At 38.7% G+C, this 23,543-nt stretch overlaps 1 long non-coding RNA gene across 1 annotated transcript; it reads right to left on the reverse strand.

Moving 5' to 3' along the window:
- Positions 1–1,174: 1,174 nt before the first annotated feature.
- LOC136843221 (uncharacterized) lies at positions 1,175–23,260 on the reverse strand. Its single transcript, XR_010854490.1, has 4 exons — positions 23,138–23,260; positions 15,888–16,082; positions 8,519–8,603; positions 1,175–7,901 (listed from the first exon to the last, which is right to left on the reverse strand). It is a non-coding gene; the product is annotated as an uncharacterized lncRNA (long non-coding RNA).
- Between the last annotated feature and the right edge of the window lie 283 nt (positions 23,261–23,543).

Below are 23,543 nucleotides of genomic sequence, written 5' to 3' on the forward strand. Positions count from 1 at the left end.
GCAAAATGCATTAATTTCGGTAAAAATGAAACTAACGCAAAGTCAGTAAGTAAATGCCTAAAACATTGTTTCATTAAATTCATGTCAGCAAGTATTAATGGTCAAGTAAATTGGTAACTGGTGTTTTACAGTAGTTATAATTAAATGCAATGTATTGGTAAACACGAGCAAAAGTCGATCATGAGGAGGCAGTTGAAGGAATGAAATAAAGAAAATCGATTTAAGCTAAGATTAATCATATCAAATGCAAAATTTCAATGAGGTGATAGTTTTCTAAAGAAGAATCAAAGAATTTGATGTCAGCAATAGGTTATGTTTAGCGCCTAAAATATACTAGTTATTAGTCAAATACGTGTTGAGGGACTAGTCAGTTTTCCACATAAATATCTCTGAAGACAAGGATAAATTAAAATCCATATCAGCGAATAAATTCTATTCAAGTTGAGATATTTGTCAGTAGATTTATCAGTATCAAAATGGCTAACCTCGCCAAGATGTTTATCACAGGCAGTGTCTTTATGCATCAGGTTTCTCAGTTTTCTATGAGATGTAATAAAGGACCCGTTTTCTGTAAGAAGACGTGGAATAGATTCCCCGGTTTCGAAATCCCAACGAAAACTGAAAACGAACGTCAAAATCCCGTGGATTTTCTCGCGTGTTGTTCACAAGATAACTAAGCTAGAGATTTCTTTGGCCATTCGACTTCCATTAGAACGAATTCCTGGTTGTGAAGCCCTAAGAGTTTTTCTACGACATGTTTCACAGGAAGTTATGCTTTTGCCTTCGGTACGAATCACAGTTATGAGAGTGAGATCAGAGGCTTGTCTAAATGGTAGCCTTACCCTACACACACTTTGGATTCTCTATAAAACCTTTCCATTTGCAAGGGTGACATTCTTCAGCAGACAGAGAAAACGGGAATACATCTGGGATAGCACAAGGGAAGACTATTAAGGATTATCCCATTTCGGTAATCAATCGTCAGCTTAGAAAACAGCCCTTTGAGATGGCTCGGGGTAGATGACTGACTGGTTATAAATACCTCCTGCTGAGGACACTCCCACATCGGGGTACTGTATTGCTGGCTCCAAGGGGGAAATTTTTTTTTATATTAAACAGGAGCCACCACATAATTTGAAATTGTATTTTTGGAATTCAAATAAAAGAGCGTCCACTTAATTGACGGTTTTTATTTCCTACCTTATTGAACATATTTTTTATACAATATTTGTTATTTTTAAACCCTACCTCTACTTTACATATTTTTGATACAAGAATACTTATCATAACCGTGATTTCATTATGAACATTATGACGTCAAGTTTTACACTAGGCCATTACTATGGCTATACATTGGACTTTACTTTTCTTTCATTATGCTGTCTTTCGTCATTTGACATCAATACAATGAGAAATTGTACACACTCACTACACTACATATTTCACGTCATCAGATAGGCTTGCCTACTACATATATTCTAGTAACACTTTTTCTTCGTTATTTACACTAGTTCCTTGGTTACCAGCTACCACATTATGTGGTCTTACTGAACCATTTTCAAAGCACAAACGACCCTTACGCTGTGTAGTATTCAAGTTTTATATGCCACTTTGCAAAGGAACATACCAATGATACTTCAACACAAGGAAATTAATGCTTACATACGTGAAAGCCCATTATTTCACAAATGGTAAAAGAGTGATTCTGAAAGCTAGTTAAAGGTGTCAATACTCAATGAATAGGTCTCTTTGATGCCTGATGATTTTGCTTTTGGGCAGATAGCCAAAAAATCTCAACAAAGCAAAATTTTTGTGGTCTGTTGAGACTTTTTGGCTGTTTACCCAAAAGCAAAATCATCAGGCACCAAAGAGACCTACTCATATGTGTAAGGTCATCTTTAACTATAAGCTTTCACAATCAGTCTTTTACCGTTTGTCAATTTCTGCATGAATTTAATACGATACTAACACAATGGGAAAGGGTACCATTTCCCAAGACAAAATATAGAAGATGAATATTTAACCTAAACACTAGCAGAACACTCCACCCGTGACTGGCACAGCATAATTTTCGACACTACATTTAACAAGTGCTTTAACTGTCTAGTTCAAAGAAGACAGAGGTATATATAAGTATTAAGCCATCGAGAATTGGGTCAAATTTTTTGATCAAGCAACATTATGTAAACAAGAGTCGTGAACACCATAGGTAAATGGCAATAGAAATTTGAGGGTACCTGTTAATTGGTCATAAATACAGTAGGGAGGATGTGAAAGACCGATGATGGAATGGGGAAAACGCACAATGACGAGGATAAAGCTATTTTTGAGAAGACTCAGAATGAAGTGCAGACTAATCATAAGAGATGTGGAGGAAAAAAAGGAGACAGGAAAGAAACATATTTCATGACTGCAAATATCTTACTGAAGAGAGGAAACTCGAATGTAAATGCGCAGCAGACACTGCATCTTACAAGAAAGGACATGGTACCATGCAAACGCTATCTCGTTAAAGACATAAAAAATAGTGTTAAGTGTGAAAGACAAACACATATCAAGATATTAAGAAAGCAATATAAGGACGAGCAATGGTCAAAAGCCAAATACCAGCAGATAATGATTAGGAACACTAGTCTGTAAAACAGAATGGCTAAGGAGCAGATTCAGACAGAAATAATGGAAATTAGAACAACATTGAACAGATGTAAGCCATTTTGTTAAAATTCCATTTGCAAAGTCTGGACATCAAAGGTTTCACACAAGATTTGGAACAGCATACTTGATTAAGAATTCTGGTGGATATTATACCTTGCAGGATAGAGAGAGAGAGAGAGAGAGAGAGAGAGAGAGAGAGAGAGAGAGAGAGAGAGAGAGAGAGAGAGAGAGAGAGAGAGAGAGAGAGAGAGAGAGAGAGAGAAACTTGACTGAGGAGCTAGAGAGTATGTAGCCATAGTAGGACCACTGTCATACATACAGATTTGGACTCCAACTTGCAGTAGGAAAGAAATATGACCTGACAATACAGCATAGTAAAGAGGTTGAGATGTTGGACCTGCTACACTAACTGATTGGAAAAATAACCTCGCATTACAACAGAGAGGAGAGGAAATTAGATGGGGTGACTGCCATGCACACCATGAGAATTAGTGCTCAATGCAGCCATTCAGGAACTCACCTAGCTACAGTATATAAGCGGATATGAGTGCTGGGTATGTGGAAACACCTGAGGCATTAAGTTAATGGAGCACTGGATGAAGTTCCATAATAGATCATAAGACAACAGACAGAGAGAGAGATTAAAAAAATCTGCCTTGTTTTATGAAAAGTAGAAGGTACCCCAGAGTAAATGCTATGAAAATACAAACAAAAAATCAGTCAAGTTCATGAGGGGATGCGTGCAGATGCCTGAAAACTTAGCACACGCTAGTCAAACAATACAGTCACTGTATGTTGACACCAACTGGTGTACATCAAAGATTGCAGAAAGCAAAAGTAAAAGATTACAGAAACAACCTTTGTGCAGATGGTTTTACCACAAGGACAAAGTCAGAAGGAAACATACAAAAAGAGGAACGAAGTTGTAGCAAGGCTGTTTGGAAGAGGGAATTAAGCAGAAATAGCAAAGTCAAATCAAATTATTGACTGCACTCAAGAGATAAGATGAACAGGTTCAAGTGAAAAGCAAATTAAAACAAGGTCAATGAATACGTAATGAAAGAGAGAACTGACACTGTGTGTACAATAAACAAGACTGAGTGGGAACAGCACAAGAAACTTGAGTTATGGAAGTGGTACAGTATTGTCTCAACAGCAGATGAGACAAGGCATTGAGGGTTTAGACGCGAAGTCTTTAATAACTGGAAAGTTGGTGAATACTAATAACTGGAAAGTTGGTGAATACTGATAACTATGTCAATAAGAGAGTTGGCAGACAAGCAACCAAATAATGGTAAGTAAAGGGATGAAAGTCATGGATTCCAGGAAAGCAAAATGCAGGGAGACAGGATACTGAAAATGCCAAAAGGTTTTTGACTTGGTCTTGTACGTGATCTAAAATGATAGTGGCATATCTTAACTAAGAGGCAAATAATGTCGTACACAGAGGTCTGCAAGGCCCGTCATGCAGCATACATTATAGATTACAACTTTAGCCGTTGAGAGAGAATAACTGTAGGAAAGAGGGAAGTACAGGGATACATCAGAGGAGAGAGAGAGAGAGAGAGAGAGAGAGAGAGAGAGAGAGAGAGAGAGAGAGAGAGAGAGAGAGAGAGAGAGAGAGAGAGAGAGAATATGGATTTCATTATAGCATAATGCCCGTAGATTTCTGCTGCCAAGAGTGTAACTGATCACCACTGCTTCCCTAGACTGGAAGATAAGCAGAGTTACTGCTACAGTGCAGTTTCCTAGCTGTGTAGTAGATGTGCAAGACTTTATACACTAAAGCTTGTACAAAAGACAAAAAATGCCTTAGACAGGGCAATCTGTGTCTAGAAGTTCACAAATAAGATGTGTACTGAATTAAAGTGTGAGGGGAGAAGCAGAAACAATTTCTAAACTATACACAGATTTATAAAAATCTCTCAACCCTTGTTTCTGTGGCTAAGCATACTACCAAAGAATTATTGCTACTTCAAACTACTGCAGACTATGCCCAAAAGGTACAAAATGTATAGTTAGTCCCCAAATTAAAAATTCCCATACCTGGTTTGTAATGCTATACAATACTGATATAATCCAAGGAGTGATTACTTATTACAATTGTATTACTTTCTTTTGGTGTCCTTAGAGATTAACCCATTATTATTTTTACTTTGTGCTGCGAGCCTACTAAAATGGACCCTTATTACCTTTACTAGCTAAATCAAGTTAAGAGACTTGATGAGAACTGTGAACTCAAATACAAAAGTCCTTGTACAGCCATGCTCTTAAGTGATACGACATGATTGCATACAATTTCGTTCAAAATTCACATGCCCTATATTTATCTACTATTTCAATGCGAAAACACGATTACTGCATATAATAAGGCCACAATATGTTTCATGAGAGTAAAATCTGTCATTTATTTCAAAACTAGAAGAAAATATCATGTGTAGCCAAATTTTGGAAAAACACTTACAAAACATTTTCAAAACTTTCGTTCAATAATCGCCGATGCATTTGACAAATAAGTCATCATCAAATCTCAGTTCAAATGCTAAATAAAAAAAATTGTCATAACATTAATATTGCTTCCACTGCAACCATAAAATCTGATTATTTTTATGCCTCACTGCTGAAAAAATTTAAATAAGTAAATACATATGTAGAATGCATCCACCTATATCAACGGGTGAGCGGAATGTGTGTGACTCAACCATTAGATTGGCAGCGCAACATTTTCATAACCATAAAATGATTTAAATTATATTTCTTAACCACTTCAAAAATTATGGCTTACTAGTAAATATTCATCTATGTAATTATTCTTTTGTTACTGTCAAGATTTTGTTCCTGGGCCTAAGTGTTTTAGATTACTTATTATAAATACATTGCACTTGGCATTCACATCTCTATATTAACAATTTCTGGCCAGAAAGCATATGAAGTTATCTATATATTCTTGCACTTCAAGTTACCCTATGAATGAATAAATTTTACCCCACAGTGAGCAGAAAGATTTTTAAGAAAATATTTTAAGCCAGTTGCAAAACAAGTGTTCCATAGGCCTTGACATTAATACTAATATATATTTTGACTAATAGCCATCTTCTTCATATAATTATAATCATCATCATCTTTCATTCCTCAAAGAACTGGTAACCTCCATAAATAAATTCTTTAGTAACAGAAATTACGTCTGAAGGCTCAGATGATTTTTTTTTAGGCCTATAAATCATTTTGCAACATACAGGCAGCTTGAACATAGCCTAAAAAAGAAAACTTGTTGTAATTCATATTCCTATTTTGAAAATGTTATGACTGTTGAGCTTATTAGGTCTGCTGCTTTAAAGCTGCTGGGGCAGTATGTAGACCAGCCCGACAAGCATGTTAAGCGCGCTGTCACTGAAGGCACTGCTAACCTTATCACATTGTGCTTTGAGCTAAGCAATATAAATAAACAAAATCAGTTCAAATCACACAGGTTACGAATTTTTACCAGTGCATAAATGGGATCATATTTATATAACCATAGGGTAAATAGTGCTAGCTGTGAATTCGCAATCTTGTCGACATGTATGACATGAAAAAATAAATTAAAAAACAGTAGTTTAACGCTACTCGCTTTTGATGTACCATATAAGTCTGAGATTCTGTATGATACAAAAAGAATCATGTCGTCTCAGATTTGAGCAAGACTGTACAACAAAATCAATGTACACTTTGGTACTACAATAGTTTCCTATAATTCAAATTTTACAAATACTTTTTTTTTTTTATCAAATTTCAGGGTAAGGAAATTTAATCAAATTATTGAAATTCAATGTATGATGTTAACTCAAAATAAAAGGATTTATACCTTAACCAACAACAAAGAAAACTCCACATTTTAGGACACTATAGCCTTTGAAGTTTTAAAATTCACATCTACTAATTTAAGTTAGTGAAGGGAATTTCTAAAAGCATTTAAGTTTTGAAGCCGTAAGCAAATGTCTTTGACAAAATATAACTACAAACTCTGGCTGGCTGAGCTGACTTGGATGTTTCATCACAACAGAACTCCTCTACTGAAATCTTACATAGATAACTATTCATAATGACAATTGTGACCTAAAATGACTCACACTTTACATAACTACTTGTATAGCCTCATAACGAGTCATTAAGATAAGTATACCTGGCTATGAAACATCTTTTAACTTTAAATCAATTGCCTCTATCTCTTCCCAACTTTGTTGTCAACTTCTTTAACTTAACCTCATTGCAATTTACATCTTTCATGGAAAATCAATCACCTCATGGGAACCTTACAAGATCAGAGATGTGTGAACATGCTTAATACTAATAGCAGTTAATTAAATAGCTATTATCCTAATAGCCAAAAAGTCCATTATGAAATCTACTTCCCTTCTGTGATAAAACTTGAAAAAACATTTAGTGTTCTAGTGAAAAATATTGACTAGTTTTTCTGATTTGAATTAGAAAAAAAAAAAAAAAGTTAACCTATCAATGTTGCATCCAGACAAACACTTGTCATAGCTGGGTTTGCTTATTCACTGATATACTACCAAAAATATCCCTGTCAAACTCTCCTTAAAAGGAACCTAAAAGCCTAACACCATTGTTAACAATACCTAACTTCCTTTAAAGCCAAGCTTTAAATCTAAGGTCACATTTTGATTCATTTACTTAAAGACACAATTAACAGCAAAATCAAAACAATGAATACTTACTTAACTGACCTGCCACTTTCAATGGTGCTAAATTACCCTTAAAATGTAATTTTGAATTCAATTTTTCTCATTAAATGATTTATCAACACTACTGTAAACAATACAAATATCCAGAGAACCCATGATAATTTATGTTTACTGTTTAGCAAGAGGCACATTTTCATTGCACAGTTCGTACAATTTTATGACAGCAATTTTAATCACTTGACAATTATGGAAACTTCTCCATGTTATCAAGTATGAGATAAAAATTAATAAACTTCTGAATTATATTCTGTCCTGCAATGTCAGCATGTAAATAATGATATAAACATTACTTACATACCTTATATATCATCAACTGTACATAACTATCTGGTCTATATCATAACAGTTTGCATTTGTCAATAACCACTACATTCTGGCACAATGTATACATTAAAATAAAAATGAACTCCTATGTTCTTCTTTAGTAGCACAAATTAGAGGGTGAGTCTGGTGTCTATCCAACTTGTCTTATCCTTGCTAGCTGTTTGCATAGACACTTTCCTGTGGAGATGAGGAATAAGTAATGATACAAAGTCATACACAGCTTTACAAGGCATCAAGATAAAAGATTAGTTGTAACCATCCTAAACCTAGGGCCCTTTTACAAAGAAGGGAACAGATGGGGGAGGATCATTTTTAGACTGGTTCTGAATGTTTATCAGGAAAATGTTATTGAAATAATTAGTCAACTATAGTAAATGTCAATTACTTTCTCAAGATACTCATGAAAAGTCAAACTCTATCATATAATACACTAAAACTAACCCAAGAATATTGGGGAAATAGAAGAGAAACTAAACTATTCTTACACAACACATTTCTTATATAAAAATTATGGATACTTAAATGATTTACTTCCCTTGCTCATTTTCTTTTGGAAATTTTATTCAATCAACTTTTATTTTAAAGTAAAAGAGCTACTGGCACTGACAGTCCACAAACCTTACTTTTACTATTTTCTTTCTATCTCATATAATTTTCCAAACCATAAAACTGCATTTTTAAATTTCTGTAAAACTAAAATCTCTAACAGTTTTGGCTCAATCTGAAAAAACTATTTCCATCCATCACAAATAATACATTTCCTTAGACACCTTGCTTGTTAGTTAAACACCTACCTTTGTTAGAAGGCTATACAACTTTAGATTGATTACTACAAAATCGAACATCATTTCCTTCAAGAACTTGTAAGCTGTAGATCTCCTGAAAGGGCAAGAGACAGGTTCATTAAATCATGGAAAACTGAGGTCTTTTTACTTACAATGTGCTAAAACAAAGCTTAATGGGCAAAGATGGGGTCTTTGCCTTTTTAGATATCTGTGGTGTGGTGTTTTATCACGGATATCATTATGAAATTCCACTGAGTCCCAGTAAAAGTAACTGTTATTGTAACATTATAAACATCTGACCTACGAGGCAAAGGAATTATCATCATCTTTACCTCAGAAGTTAACTACCTCGCCTCACCAGCTAGAGACCAACATTCGATCCCACAAGAGAAACATTGTTGTATACTGTATATGTTAAATTAAAAATGCATAGTGCCCTAGTTAACCTAAGCAGTGGATAACTTGTAAGTTGACTGTAAATGATCTAAACCTGGGTAGAAACAGTATGGGACAAGCAACCTTGGGGTTAGTTTAAAACCCTAGGAAGCCAACTTCTCTAAAGAGAAAATTTTATGAAGCTACAAGAATTACTTGAATCTGAAGACAGTCATGTTAAGAATTTCAACACTAAAATTAGAGAAAACTTCAAGATTTTCGAAAATTTTATGAAGCTACAAGAATTACTTGAATCTGGAGACAGTCATGTTAAGAATTTCAACATGATATTTTAATGATAAAATAAGGTTTGTTCATACTTACCTGGCAGATATATATATAGCTGTATTCTCCGAAGGTCCGACAGAATTTCAAATTTCGCGGCACACGCAGTGGCCGGTCAGGTGGTTAGTACCCATTCCCGCCGCTGGGAGGCGGTATCAGAACCATTCCCATTTTCCATTCAGATTTTCATAGTGCCGTTGTCTCCTGAGGGGAGGAGGGTGGGCACTACATGAATATATATCTGCCAGGTAAGTATGAACAAACCTTATTTTATCATTAAAATATCATTTTGTTCATGAAACTTACCTGTCAGATATATATATAGCTGAATCGCACCATTGGCGGTGGGCAGAGACAGCATAGGATTGAGAAACAAAACAATGTAGATGATTACACATCTTGGTTCCTTACCTTTTAGCATAGCTGACTTCGTGATTACTGTCACCCAAGTCTGCGTCTGCTTTACTGGAGTTTCCAACGAGGTAGAGACCTATAAGGTTGGAGAGTTCCAGACGATCTGTCAACGGGACGTGACCACTATGTGCCCAGATCGTAGCCCTCAAGAAGGAAGCAGAGAGACAAAAATAACCACCTGACCTACCAAACATCGTGACTAGTTAAAAACTAAGAAAAGGGAAGACTGCCCCCACAGTCTACCCACAACCATAAAAACACAACCAAAAAAATTTTAAAAACTATTCCTAACCATACATTAAAGGATAGGATGGGTACTGCCTCCTTCTCCCAAGATCGTACCAGCCAAAACGTAAGGTCCCAATGAACAGCAAGACTCATACACTGTTCTTACGTCCTTTAGGTAATGAGAGGCGAACACAGAATGACTTCTCCAAAAGGTGGCATTCATAATATCGTTCAGAGCCATGTTCTTTTGAAAGGCTACTGACGTTGCAACAGCCCGAACCTCATGTGCTTTAACTTTCAAAAGTTCAAGTCACTCTGACAACTCTTATGCGCTTCTTGAATGGTGGACCTCAAGAAGAAAGCCAGCGCATTCTTTGACATGGGGACGTCAGGTCTTCTCACCGAGCACCATAACCTATCCGCAAGACCTCTCGACTCTTTTGTCTTGTCCAAGTAGAACTTTAGAGCCCGAACAGGGCATAGCAGTCTTTCTGGTTCCTGACCCAGAATACCCGCCAAACCTTTCAATTCAAAGGACTTGGGCCAGGGGTGAGACGGGTTCTCATTCTTGGCAAGAAATGACGGTTGGAGAGAACACACCGCATCGTCTCCTTTAAAACCAATTGACTTAGATATCGCATGAATCTCACTGATTCTCTTTGCAGTAGCGAGAGCAACTAAAAATAAAGTCTTCTTTGTTAAGTCCCTCAAAGAAGCAGCATGAAGGGGTTCAAAAGGGCTTTGCATCAGGAACTTAAGAACTACGTCCAAATTCCAAGATGGAACCAAAAACTGAGGCACCTTAGTCGTCTCGAACGACCTAATGAGGTCATGTAGGTCCGTATTGTTGGCGATATCTAATCCTCTGTGCCGAAAGACTGCCGACAACATACTCTTATACCCCTTAATAGTAGAGACTGCCAGCTTCGGAACTTCCCTAAGGAAAAGAAGGAAGTCTGCAATCTGGCTCACAGTGGTCGAGGAAGAGGAAATCCCTCTGCGAGTACACCACTGCCGAAATACGGCCCACTTCGACTGGTAAACTGCGATCGAGGATGTTCTCCTGGCTCTCGCGATCGCTCTTGCCACCTGCTTCGAAAAACCTCTCGCTCTCGCCAGCATTTCGATAGTCTGAACGCAGTCAGACCGAGAGCGGAGAGGTTTTGATGGTATCGTTCGAAGTGGGGCTGTCTGAGTAGATCTGGACGAAGAGGCAACACCCTTGGAAAGTCTACCAGAAGCGACATTACCTCCGGGAACCACTCCTTGTAAGGCCAATACGGGCGATCAGAGTCATCCTCGTATCTTGCGACGACGCTAACTTCCTGACCACTTCTCCCAGGATCTTGAAGGGAGGGAAAGCGTAAAAAGGTCCAGACGAGACCAGTCCCAAAGAAGGGCGTCTATTGACACTGCTCCTGGATCCAGGACAGGAGAGCAGTAGAGCGGAAGCCTGTTGTTCTTTGATGTTGCAAACAGGTCTACTAAGGGACGACCCCATAAACCCCACAGTTTTTGGCACACCTCCTGGTTCAGAGTCCACTCTGTCGGGAGCAGTTGATGACGACGACTTAGCAGGTCCGCTCACGTTCTGAACGCCTGCTACAAACCTCGTCAGGATCGTGAACGTTCTGGAACTCGCCCACAACAGGATCTCTTTCGCAAGAACGAACAGGGAACGAGAATGAGTGCCTCCCTGCTTTTTCAGGTAAGCTAGAGCAGTGGTATTGTCCGCGTTTACCTGGACTGTGCGACCGGACACTTGATCTTCAAGAATCGAAGGGCTAGAAAAATCACCCTAATTCTTTCATATTGATATGCCAGGTCACCTGTTCCCTCTCTCAGATGCCTGACACTTCTCTCTTGCCCAGTGTTGCTCCCCACCCCGACATTGACGCGTCGGGAGAACAACACTAGGTCGGGGTTCGAAGGCTGAGAGACACGCCCTCTGAAAGCTTCGAGGATCCAACCACCACCTGAGATGCTCCTTCACTTCGAGGGAAAGTTTGAGAGACAACTCGAGATTTTCCTTGTCTTCCCAGTTGTCTTGCAGGAAGAACTGAAGAGGCCTGAGATGTAGTCTCCCTAGGAAAACAAACTTTTCCAGTGAGGAAATGGTCCCCAGCAGACTCATCCACTCCCTCACCGAACACGTTTCTTTCCCTAGGAAGGCCAGGACTTTTCCGTAGCACAGCTGTTGACGTTCCGGGGACGGAAAAGCCCGAAAAGCCACTGAGTCCATCTGAATCCCCAGATACACGATGGACTGAGTTGGGGTCAGGTGTGACTTTTCGAAGTTGACCAGCAGGCCGAGTTCCTTCGTCAGGTTTAAAGTTGCTTGAAGATCCTCCAGACACCTCTCCCTCGATGACGCTCGAATCAGCCAGTCGTCCAAGTAGAGCGACACACGCACGCCTGCCAGATGCAGCCACCTTGCTACATTCCGCATGATGACGGTGAAAATCATGGGAGCTGTGGACAGGCCAAAGCAAAGAGCTCTGAATTGATACACCTTTCCCCTCAAGACGAACCTCAGGAACTTCCTTGACTGAGGATGTATCGGTACGTGGAAGTACGCGTCCTGAAGGTCGAGGGATACCATCCAATCCCTGGTCTTAAGGCTCCTAGAACAGACTGCGCCCGTCTCCATCTTGAAAGTTTCTTTCGCGACAAGCGGTTCAGGCTGCTGACATCCAGCACAGGTCTCCAACTTCCCGACTGTTTCGGGACCAGGAACAGCCTGTTGTAGAAGCCCGGGAATTCAGGTCTAAGACCTGTTCTACTGCTCTCTTGACGAGCATTTGCCGCAGCAGGTTGTACAGGATCTCTTGTTTTTCTGGATCATTTGACGGAGAGGTCCAAGGGCGAAAGGCTTAAGGGAGGGGGAGAAAGGAAAGGGATCTTGTATCCTTTCTCTAAAACCGAAAGGGACCAACTGTCTGCCCTCTCACTTTCCAGGCTTGGAAAACGCAAGAAGCCTGGCACCCACCGGTATCTGGAGGAGAATCACATCACTTCTTGCCCCTACCTCTAGCAAGGGCTTTACCTCTCGAGAGGTTCTTTCCTCGAGAAGAAGGCTTTGAGGATGATCCGGCACGAAAGGGCTTCTTCATCTTGGGTGAATGTTGACGGTTTGACGTCGTCGAGGTCACGGAACCAGTTTAGGGCGCTTCGATGACTGAGCCAACAGGTCCTGTGTGGTCTTCTCTTGTAAGCTTGCAGCGATGTCCTTTACCATCGAAGCCGGAAAAGATGACTGGAAAGGGGAGCAAACAACAGTTCTCCTTTCTGTGCCAAGGAGACGGACTTCATGGCGAAACCGCAGAATAGAGACCTCTTCTTGAGCACTCCAGTCGCAAAGTGCGAGGCCAACTCGTCAGAACCATCTCGGACCGCCTTGTCCATACAAGACAAGATGCTCAAAAGGTCCGACAAGGAGATCGAGTCCTGACTCCGAGACTTAAGGTCCAAAGCTCCAAGACACCAGTCAAGGAAGTTGAAAACTTCTATCATCTTGAAAAGGCCCTTCAAAAGATGGTCCATCTCCGTAAGAGTCCAGGGAATCTTGGCTAACAGATGAGACCTCCTACTCGAATCAACGAGAGGCGAAGTCTCCCTTAGATGAGGAAGGAAGACGCGTAAGCCCTAAGTCTTCTCCGGTCTCATACCACATCGCCGCTTTTCCCGAGAGTCTTGAAGGGGGAAGGGCGAAAGAAGACTTTCCTTGAGCTTTGCGGGAGTCCATCCACAAATGGACTTTCTTGAAGGCCCGCTTAGTGGAGAGCGATTTAGTCATCTTCAGAAAACCAGGAGCTTTCTAGACTTAGTCAAGTCAGTTGAGAAGGAGGGGAGAGAGGTACTGCCGGCAGAAACTTGTCAGGAAACAATTCCTTCAACAGCTTGACGAGAATCTGGTAGTCCGACGACGAGGACTGATCCTTAATCTCATCTTCAGACTCCGAGACCCTGAGTCTATCTCCAACATCGGGCGGGGAAGAGCAGAGAGAAGTTGGAGAGGAAACACGCCGCAGGGACCTCTGCTTGGAAGAGGAACTGGCGTGCAAAGCAGCTGGAGAACCAGGAACCACACGAGAGCCGACAGCAACGGCAGGTGGAGCGTCTTGAAGGGAGTCAAAAACGTCCATCGGGGCGTCACGTCTGGCAGCATGACGAGCTTCTTGAGCGTCCAGCCGAGCGTCACGTCTGGCAGCATGACGAACGTCTGGATCGTCCCTTAGAGCGTCACGTCTGGCAGCATGACAAACGTCAGGAGCCTGACGAGCGTCATCAACAAAAAGGTGAACATGACGTCTAGAACGAGAAGGGAGGGGAGGACGTCCTGGGGTGACGTCACGACGATCCTCCCCAACACCCTCTGGGGACGAGAGTCTAGGGTTCCTTCCACGACGAGCAGGCGAAGCAGACGAAGGTGACGAACGAGGAGCAGGAGAAGGAGACCGCCTAGATCTCTTCACTGGAAGTCTAACATCCTTCCGACGAGGACGGGACCTGGACTCTCTCTCTGCAATGAAAGAGGAGAGTTGCTGCTGCATGGAGGCAATAAGGGTCCTCGTTGGTGACGCCTCTCTCTCTGGAGAATTACGGAACCTAGAGGCAGAAGGACGAGGGGGCGTCCTAATCCTCTTCTCTTGCGGAGGGAGAGCTCTAGGGCGCTCAAAAACGTCTTCTTCGGATGACGTCCGGTACTTCTTTTGCGGGGGGAACGCATCCACAAACTCTGGCGAGGAGCACAGAGTAGGAGAGAGAGGCCGTGAAGCGTCCTCCTCCCTAAAGCTTCTCTTAAGAGGGCGAGAGTCTATCTGACGGTTCCAACCCCTGCGTGGGGAGGACGTGTCAGAAGACGAGAAGCAGTCCTTCAGGACCCGAACACGAGTTCGCGCCTGGGCAGCCTGGGAAACGTCTTCAGGACCTGCCGAAGGGACGCCAGACCGGTGGGGGTTCCCCGTCACCCTCCTTCGGCTTTCGACATGCTCTCTCCCTGAGTCCTGGGAGTCCAGCAGAGGTCCAGGCCTAGAGGCATGATGGGGCCGGTCTGACGCCCCCTCCACTGCACTGGGGGCACTAGTCACTTCACAACACTTATCTTGGAGAGCTGACACCTTAGATTCTAATGCACGAATCGATTCCATCATAGCGAAAGCATATTAGTCTCCACTGGCACGATCTCAGGGCAGGAGACAAACCACAGGGTTAGGATCTAAAGGTACAGGGGAGTTAGGGCCGACATCAACACTTCCGCAAAGAGAAGCACTCCTGGAGGAAGACCTCCTCAGTCGATCACGCTCCAACTTCCTCACATATTTATCATACGCTCTCCATTCATTTTCAGACAAAGAAGCACATTCATGACACCTATCATTCAACATGCATATATGCTTCCTACAGTTAGAACATACAGTGTGAGGGTCAACCGCAGCTTTCGGCAACCTCACCTTACATTCAGACATCACACACGCACGGTAACTAGCAGAGCTAGACCCAGACATAATGATAATCTAAAGCAAAACCAAAGAAAAGTCAAAAAGAGCGTATGCCGATCTACCGATCCAAAGTCAAAATACCAACAGACAATGAGATACTCAAGAAAAAATTTCAAATCCTATGACGGAGGTGCAGACAACAGTTGTTGACAACACCGGCGACAGAGAAAATCTGAATGGAAAATGGGAATGGTTCCTGATACCGCCTCCAGCAGCGGGAATGGGTACTAACCACCTGACCGGCCACTGCGTGTACCGCGAAATTTGAAATTCTGTCGGACCTTCGGAGAATACAGCTATATATATATCTGACAGGTAAGTTTCATGAACAAAACTAAAATTAGAGAAAACTTCAAGATTTTCGAATAATCTATTTTTTCATCAAAGTTATACAAAACTAAAAGATTTCTCCTTGATCATTTTCCTGACAACTGATTATTAGCACTGATTTTCCTGTAAAGACTGCTCTAAGACATAAAGGTAGCGATATGTCCATAAACTGTAAATACAAATACCTTTCTTCAGTCTCTCATTAACATTCACTTCCAGTCCCATCTAACGCCATCAATTGCAGTATAGTTGTGCCTGGTAAATTGAACTGCATAATTCTGTACTTCTGTCTCTCTACCAACAGGTATTTCTTCTGTGCTAAGTTGATTTATACAGGCAGAAAGTCTTTCACTTATATTCTGGGCGAGAAAGAGAAATTTCTGCAAAGAAAAATAGTAGAATGATAATAGTACCTGTATTAACATTACTGTATTACTATTCAAAGTCATCAAGTCCATTCTAAAATATTCCATGCAAATTTTAACTACTGACTGATAAAATAATAAAACATAAAACCCATAAAAATGTCTGCACTTCCATATTTATCAAAAAATTTACTTGGTGTTCAATAAATGCCTGTCCTGCTACAATTTTCATTTACTATCAGTAACTGATATTGTCCCAAATTTTGCCAAGCCTGCCCCACACATCTGGGAGCTTTAGTAAGGCAGTTCTCACACCAGTGCAAGCTACAATTGCATGGAAACCTAAATTAAAAAAATATATACAGTATGTATGTATGTATATATATATATATATATATATATATATATATATATATATATATATATATATATATATATATATATATATATATATATATATATATATATATATATATATATATATATATATATATATATATACAGGCGTCCCCCTTTTTATTATTCCGTTCTTTATCAGAACCCGAAAATCGTCGTAAGCCGGAAAATCGTCGAAAATCGTCAAAAATCATAAGAAAACCTTACTTTTAATGCTCTGGGTGCATTGAAAACGATGTAAACTGCATTATTATTGAGTTTTACATCATAAAAACTTTCAAATTATGATTATTCTGCCGTTTTGGGGCCATATTTCTTCCGTCGGATCGGCGATGACGCGTCGTAACCCCGAACATGCGTCATAATAATTTCTGATGAATATATTTGAAAAGCGTCGTAACCTCGAACGAATGTAAGTCGGAACCGTCGTAAACCGGGGACTGCCTGTATATATATATAATATATATATATATATATATATATATATATATATATATATATATATATAAAACAGTAAGTTTTTCTTCACTGGACAAGCCTTTGAAATTTAATCGAATGCAAGACTTTGTGACTTCAACCCTCATTAATTATATTGCCCATTTAATAGCCAGTTAAAAACCTGTACCTAGATAACCCAAATCAATTATATCAATTCAATAATAAATACAGCCCTAAGGAAATTAAGATAGAACATATGAGTCTCCCTTACCTGCTCATTATCATTAAAATTACTATTATTCAATTATTCTCACCCATCCATAAACTTGACACTAACTCTTAACCCATTCAAATTGCAGACTTAGTATTCCCTTGCCTATGGGTATTCATGTGGCTCAAAGATAGTTCTAAATGTTTCAAGAACTAAGAACCAAAATCAAGTTACAGTAATTTAATACAGACCTGCTGTAGAACAGCTACCAAACTTCAACAACCATGAAAAGGACTTACATATGCATTATCAGGAATATTTCAGATAAATTTCAAGATATAAAATGATATTATATGAGAACTATGAACTACAGTATTTTTACTGCACAGCCAGTAATTTACAACAAATTCAAAAGGCTGTACTGTTTATATGTTCATAATTTGTAAAGTATACCACACAAACAACCTAAGTCATTAATAGCTTTTTCTCTGATGCTGTTGATGTTATTCTTCTCCCAAACTTCAGAGGGAATCACAACCCGTTCAAAACTTGCTGCAGTAATGAATCAGGTTCATCAGCTCTGGAAGTGTGAATTCCAATATCACCCTCCATATTGGGGTACCATAATCATACCATAATCATATATGTTAATCATACGACAGTAAGGGGAAAATGGAGTGGAAAGTGTGAGACTGCCTTGGCTTTAATGGAACAAATGCATAAATTCCCATGATGCAAGTTTAAGACAGAGGTAGTTCCTCTCTGATATACACAACCCACTACAACAACCTAAGACTCTAGGGTTTGGGGATGAGAGATTTCAAGTACTGTACCATCATTTTAAGGGTATGTCATGGATCCTATTGTAATATGGGTCTGTGACCTCCAACAGTTTAAACTGGAGCTCCTAAACTGAATCTCATTACTGTATATCTTAACAATTTTACTCTTTTAAAGACTCAAAGAAATCTGTTTCTAATTAACATCAAAACTGATTCTATAGACATTAATAGTTTTCAAGTCTAGAACTAGAAAAGTATACTGTTAAAGAAATGCTTTGGAATTATTACATTACTTTTTTTGAAAAAGCAAACCTTTCATATATCAAAGCTTTTAATTCCTAAGGAATCTTACCTTCAATTTCAGACAAGTAAAGGGGGAACTGGGAGATGTTCCACTTCAAATTCAGCTCTCAGTCTGATATAAAGTGTTATACATTATTTTTTCCAAATATTTTGAAGATTTGGACACTACATTAATTGAAAACCTTTTCACTCTTAACTCTCATATACTGTTATTGCTTTTTGCCAACAGTACTAAAAACTGATCTTGAACATGTGATCACTAAGTGCTTAATCCAAGTCATACACCCTCAGGTTGATTAAATTCCTTATCTAACCATATCAGCATGAAGGTGAAAAATCTATCATTAATATCAGTAATTATTACTTCACACCAAAAATTCACCAATAAATATAATGTTAGAATAAACGTGAAAGAAATGAGCAATAAGCTAAATATCATGAGCGCACAATCTTTTCGGCTATTTTTCCCAACGCCTAACCTGACCCCTAACTTTAACAATGAGACAATTAATTGGAACATCAATGGCAGTTCAGTAATTATATAACAGACCTACCTAATTCAGTAAATATGTCCTGAACATCAAAAGTAGCCAGTAATCATGAAGTCCTGACTCTTAATTTACTCTGGTTGACCAGGCTTAAAAGTTCCATCCACAATAGGCCTCTAGGCCACGAAGACACTTCTAAACCACCAACCACAACAGACAGTCCAGTAATAATACAGTTAGTCTTGATAATGAATTCAGTAAAAAAAAAAAAAAAAATTCCATAAATATAAAAAAACAATCCACTAACAACATTCTCAACTGTTCATTCACTAAAAATGCCGTGGATATAACGGATGTCCAATAATAAAGCAGTCCTAACTATTAATTCATGTAAAATGCCCTGCACATCAGTAGCAGACCAGTCTTAAATAAAAATGCCTTGGGCCTCAAATGTAATTCAGTACTGCAATAATGTAATCCTGACATCAAATTCAGTAAAGATGTCCCAATCAGCAAATGTATTCCATTTATGAAGCCTTCGTGACAAAGTAGTAAAAATGTGGAAAACTTGCTGCAAAATCTTAAAAGGATTAAAATACAAAATGAATACTGATAAAGGAGCAAACGGCACTACAACCTCAGAACAAACCGCTACTTTGAAAAGCTGAGTTAAGGTTTAAGTTAACCGAGTGGAATCAATATATCCTAGGTTGTAATGCCTCTTATACAATGCAAGGAGTCTGTAGCCAAATACTCATATTAGAGAAACTATGGACAGAAATGCCAAACTTTGAGAAATAAAATCTTGATAACTAGATAGTTACTTTTTTTTTTTTATATTTGTACATCTTCCAAGATATAACAACTATCCCTTTAAAATAACCTATTACCAGTACACTTACACTAAACATCCTTCTAGAATATCTTGTTACCAATCCACTTTATTCAGAAGCATATATAAATTTACCTCTTCCGATGAACTTCACTGAATCGGCTAGTCGTGACATCCAAACATTAATATTAGTCACAGGCTTCAACCATGTGAACATGGTCCTGTTGACATTTTTTGAGTTTCTACATAACTTACACAAATAGTGTTATCTTATCATAGTTCAAAAAGGAGCATCTGTTCACCTATTATTTTCAAAATAATTCAGAACAAGTTTGAAACTGATGACCAAAATTCTCCCTTGTCTAGAATATAAAATTCTTCTATAATGAGCTCCCTGGACTGTTTTTCCATCTGGATTTGAAAGAAGTCAACAAGGATCTGAGAATTACTGACCATTCATTTCAAACACCATTCCAACCTAGGTTAGGTCAAAATACATCATCGTAATTTACTGTTATTAGTTTTTCCAACTCGAAAACCTGGTTTTCCACTGTGATCCACCATAACTGTAGGATATAAGGGGGTCCTGTATTTTTGTCACTACTAATTTGCTACCAAACCGTTCAAAAGTCACAAAAAAAAGGTAAAATTTTACTTGAAACTGTAATTACATTCTGGAGCTGAAAATATGATTTAAGTTTTCATTTGTACTTTGAACATTTCTGATGTTCATTTTATAACAAATTGGTAGTTTTCGAAATACTAGCTCCCCTTAAGATCATATACAGTAATTGTCAGAGGACCACAGAAAAAAGCAACTGTTTTAGGGTGGGGGAAACAAAATCTGTGGAATACAAGAATGGACCATAAATTGCAGCATACAAATCAGCCTCCTAATTTTATCTCGAAATTCTGAGCTAGTCCTACACCTAATGTAAGGGTCAACCCCCAAACATATGGTAGGCTATGCTGCACAATAACCTGTGCCAAAAATACATATTATGGTCACACCACTATCATCTTGCAATATACATTGTATAGCAAACATTCTATAACGCACACTGTTTATATGGTACAACAAACAAAATATGTTAGGTCTCCTGATGAACACATTTAAGTCAAAATCAACAATGAGGTGTACCGTAGTATGTTAATATTTTATACTAGAAAAATTATGCATACTTCCTTAACAGCACTATTATGTATTGTATGTTACTGTAAAAAGCAATAGCAGTCATCTAGCATTTGCAGCAGTGATAAATACAAACACCCAGCGGCAAGCACTGGATTTTGAAGGAAGTTTGTCTGCTAAATGCAGACAATGATTTCACTACAAAATTTTTTTCATATCCCAAAATGAAAACACTTTCGTACTTTCAAACATCTACATTAAAAAATACTCCTCTTAATTAACTGCCATTACACTGAACAGACCAACATGACAACTAACTAAACCATTAGTCTTCATGCTTTACTTATTTACTTGAGTAGTTTCTGACTGGCCACCTGAATTAAACGAGCTCCGGTCAGTTTAGTCAGTGCATCAACTATTGGAAATGGTGTATTCTGTAATGTTAATAGAATACTGAATTTATATTACTATTTTATCATTTAATAATAATCTGTGTCAATTTGCTGAATATGTTCAACAAACACATTTTTGCAAGATATATTTGTGGCAGCCTGCCAGAGGTACTGGAAGTGGTGTACTGTATAGTTATTGTTATGAGTGGTCACATTTTAACCATGCCATATAAGTCAATTCCACTCGCAGTTTTGGGAAAATTTTTCGCGCTTGAAAAGTCAACTTTTACCCCGAAATTTATAGTAATTAACCCAGACACCCCATCTAACCTAACCTATGATACTGTAAATTACAATGAATATGGTTGCAATTACATCAAACCTACCATAACCTGGACATACCTACTAACATAATCTAGGTCACCATGTCCTTTGCCCTTACCTACCTATTACATGTCATGGTAATTCTATAAAAGAGCTCCACATGGAGAGATATCACTTAGCGAAAAATTTTTTAGTTGAACAACATAGAAAACAGGTAAGACATTGTGGGAAATTTACTGTCTTTCATTCAAGTTTTTAACGTTCATTCCTGAGGGGCTGGTACCAAACATGGCACCTTGTAGTGCTTTTCTGTATTAATACCAACATCACTTTAAAAATGTTCAATAGGCTAATAATCAGAATTTGCAAAAGTATCAATGTGTTAAAAAGCACCTTCGTATTTAACACACGAGTAGTTTCCCTAACCCAAAAACACCGGTTTCCACTGTGGTCCCCCATAATTATAAGATATACAGGGTTCCAGTATCTTTCAACTAATACTGCACTCTATTACTGAAATGAGTGTCAGAAACCTCCCAAAACACACTAAAAACAAAAATCCAAATCGGCGAAAATATTGCAAGAGTGACATGTCTGAACCAAGGGAGCCATGATGCTGACCTTTCAAGCAATGGCTAATACAAAATCCACTTTAAGCCTTATGGCTGAAACTCATAAGGAACTAACTACCACCAATTAAGTTTCAGCACTGTCCATGTGCCCAAATTTACAAATGATAATATCAAAAGTTTTAAATATGCTTGCTATCCTTACCTACAACATACTGGAACAAAAGCAAAAAAAATTAATCCAACCTGGCACCCCAGTTGCATGAACTTAAAAAAAAAAAAAGAAAAAAAAAATTCCAAGTGGGCAACAACTCTCGTTGGTAAATTTCACAGTAACAGTATATTTGCAATTGATTTTAGTATGATTTTTGCATGAAGCAAAATAAGGACACAAGAGAATGCAAGTCAACAATAGGGTACCCTATCATGATGCAGTTTTAGTGAAAAAATACCTTCTGCTTTGACACTTTCACAGGAATTTCCAGTCTCCTGTACCACACATGGTAATATTTTACTTTAGACCACTATTTGATATTGGCCTTTTTATGCTTGTGGTGTAAAGTAACCTAAACATGATTAATAAGAAACTCATGGTCAACCTATCTCCAATTTACTGTTACCAATATCCTTTAGTCTTTTATGTTTCACCGTTCATTCCAACGGGGTTGGTACTGAACAAGGCGGTCGTGGGAGTGGTGCTGGTATTAAAGTTAACCACTACATTGTAAGAAATGAGCGTCAGAAACATTCATAGCACACATGAAAACGAAGAAAAATATTTTTGACTCCAAATTGTGTTAATGGTTTAAAGTAAAATTTTACTTTAAGACTTATCACCAATCTTGCATCCAGATTCAACTACTTAGAATCATTTGGGTAGCCTTACCTCCGAATGAAAAGGCTAGCCTTATGCCTACAACTCTAGGCTACTACAAGCCTGACTCTAAGCTACCCAAGGATAATCTAAAATTTTAATGGGCAGTTTTTTCAACATGGCACTTTCAATTTGGAGAAGTTTCGCTTTAAAGGCAACTTAAAGGGCTTATATGGTAGCCTTGGGAGCAAATAGCCTGCCCTCTGGTTGGTTAACCAGACCATCTCTTACACTTTACTGGGCTCAAAACATATTTTTTACGGGTTACGTTTATATACTGATTTAATCTACGTATTAATGAACTCCTAATGCACTTGGGTGCGACTCACCTTCAGTGTAAATAGGGAGAACTGACAATAAACGTCAAAACATCACCAGTAATGACACCTGAGGACGCGAATTATCAAATCACGTCACGTGACTTCACGCAACCAGGCACCGGCGGACAAAGCAGTGTTGCCAACTTTGATGAACCGAATATCCCTAGAGAAATTCTGAAAAGTCCCTACTCCCGAGTTAAGGTCCCTACACGAGTTATAGGGATGCTTCAACAACCAGGATCAAGAATGTAGTTTCTTTTTTTTAGGCAACATATACGCATAGCCTAATGTATTCTTTAATGAAGTGTAATCTCAAGATAGACAGGCAAATAATGAACTTAGTAAGCTTCATAGACAGGATACATTAATTACAAAATAATGAACGCAGTATAAAGTGGAAGTATAGCAAACTGTT

Source organism: Macrobrachium rosenbergii, chromosome 11 (genome assembly GCF_040412425.1).
Source record: "Macrobrachium rosenbergii isolate ZJJX-2024 chromosome 11, ASM4041242v1, whole genome shotgun sequence".
Lineage (NCBI taxonomy): Eukaryota > Metazoa > Arthropoda > Malacostraca > Decapoda > Palaemonidae > Macrobrachium > Macrobrachium rosenbergii.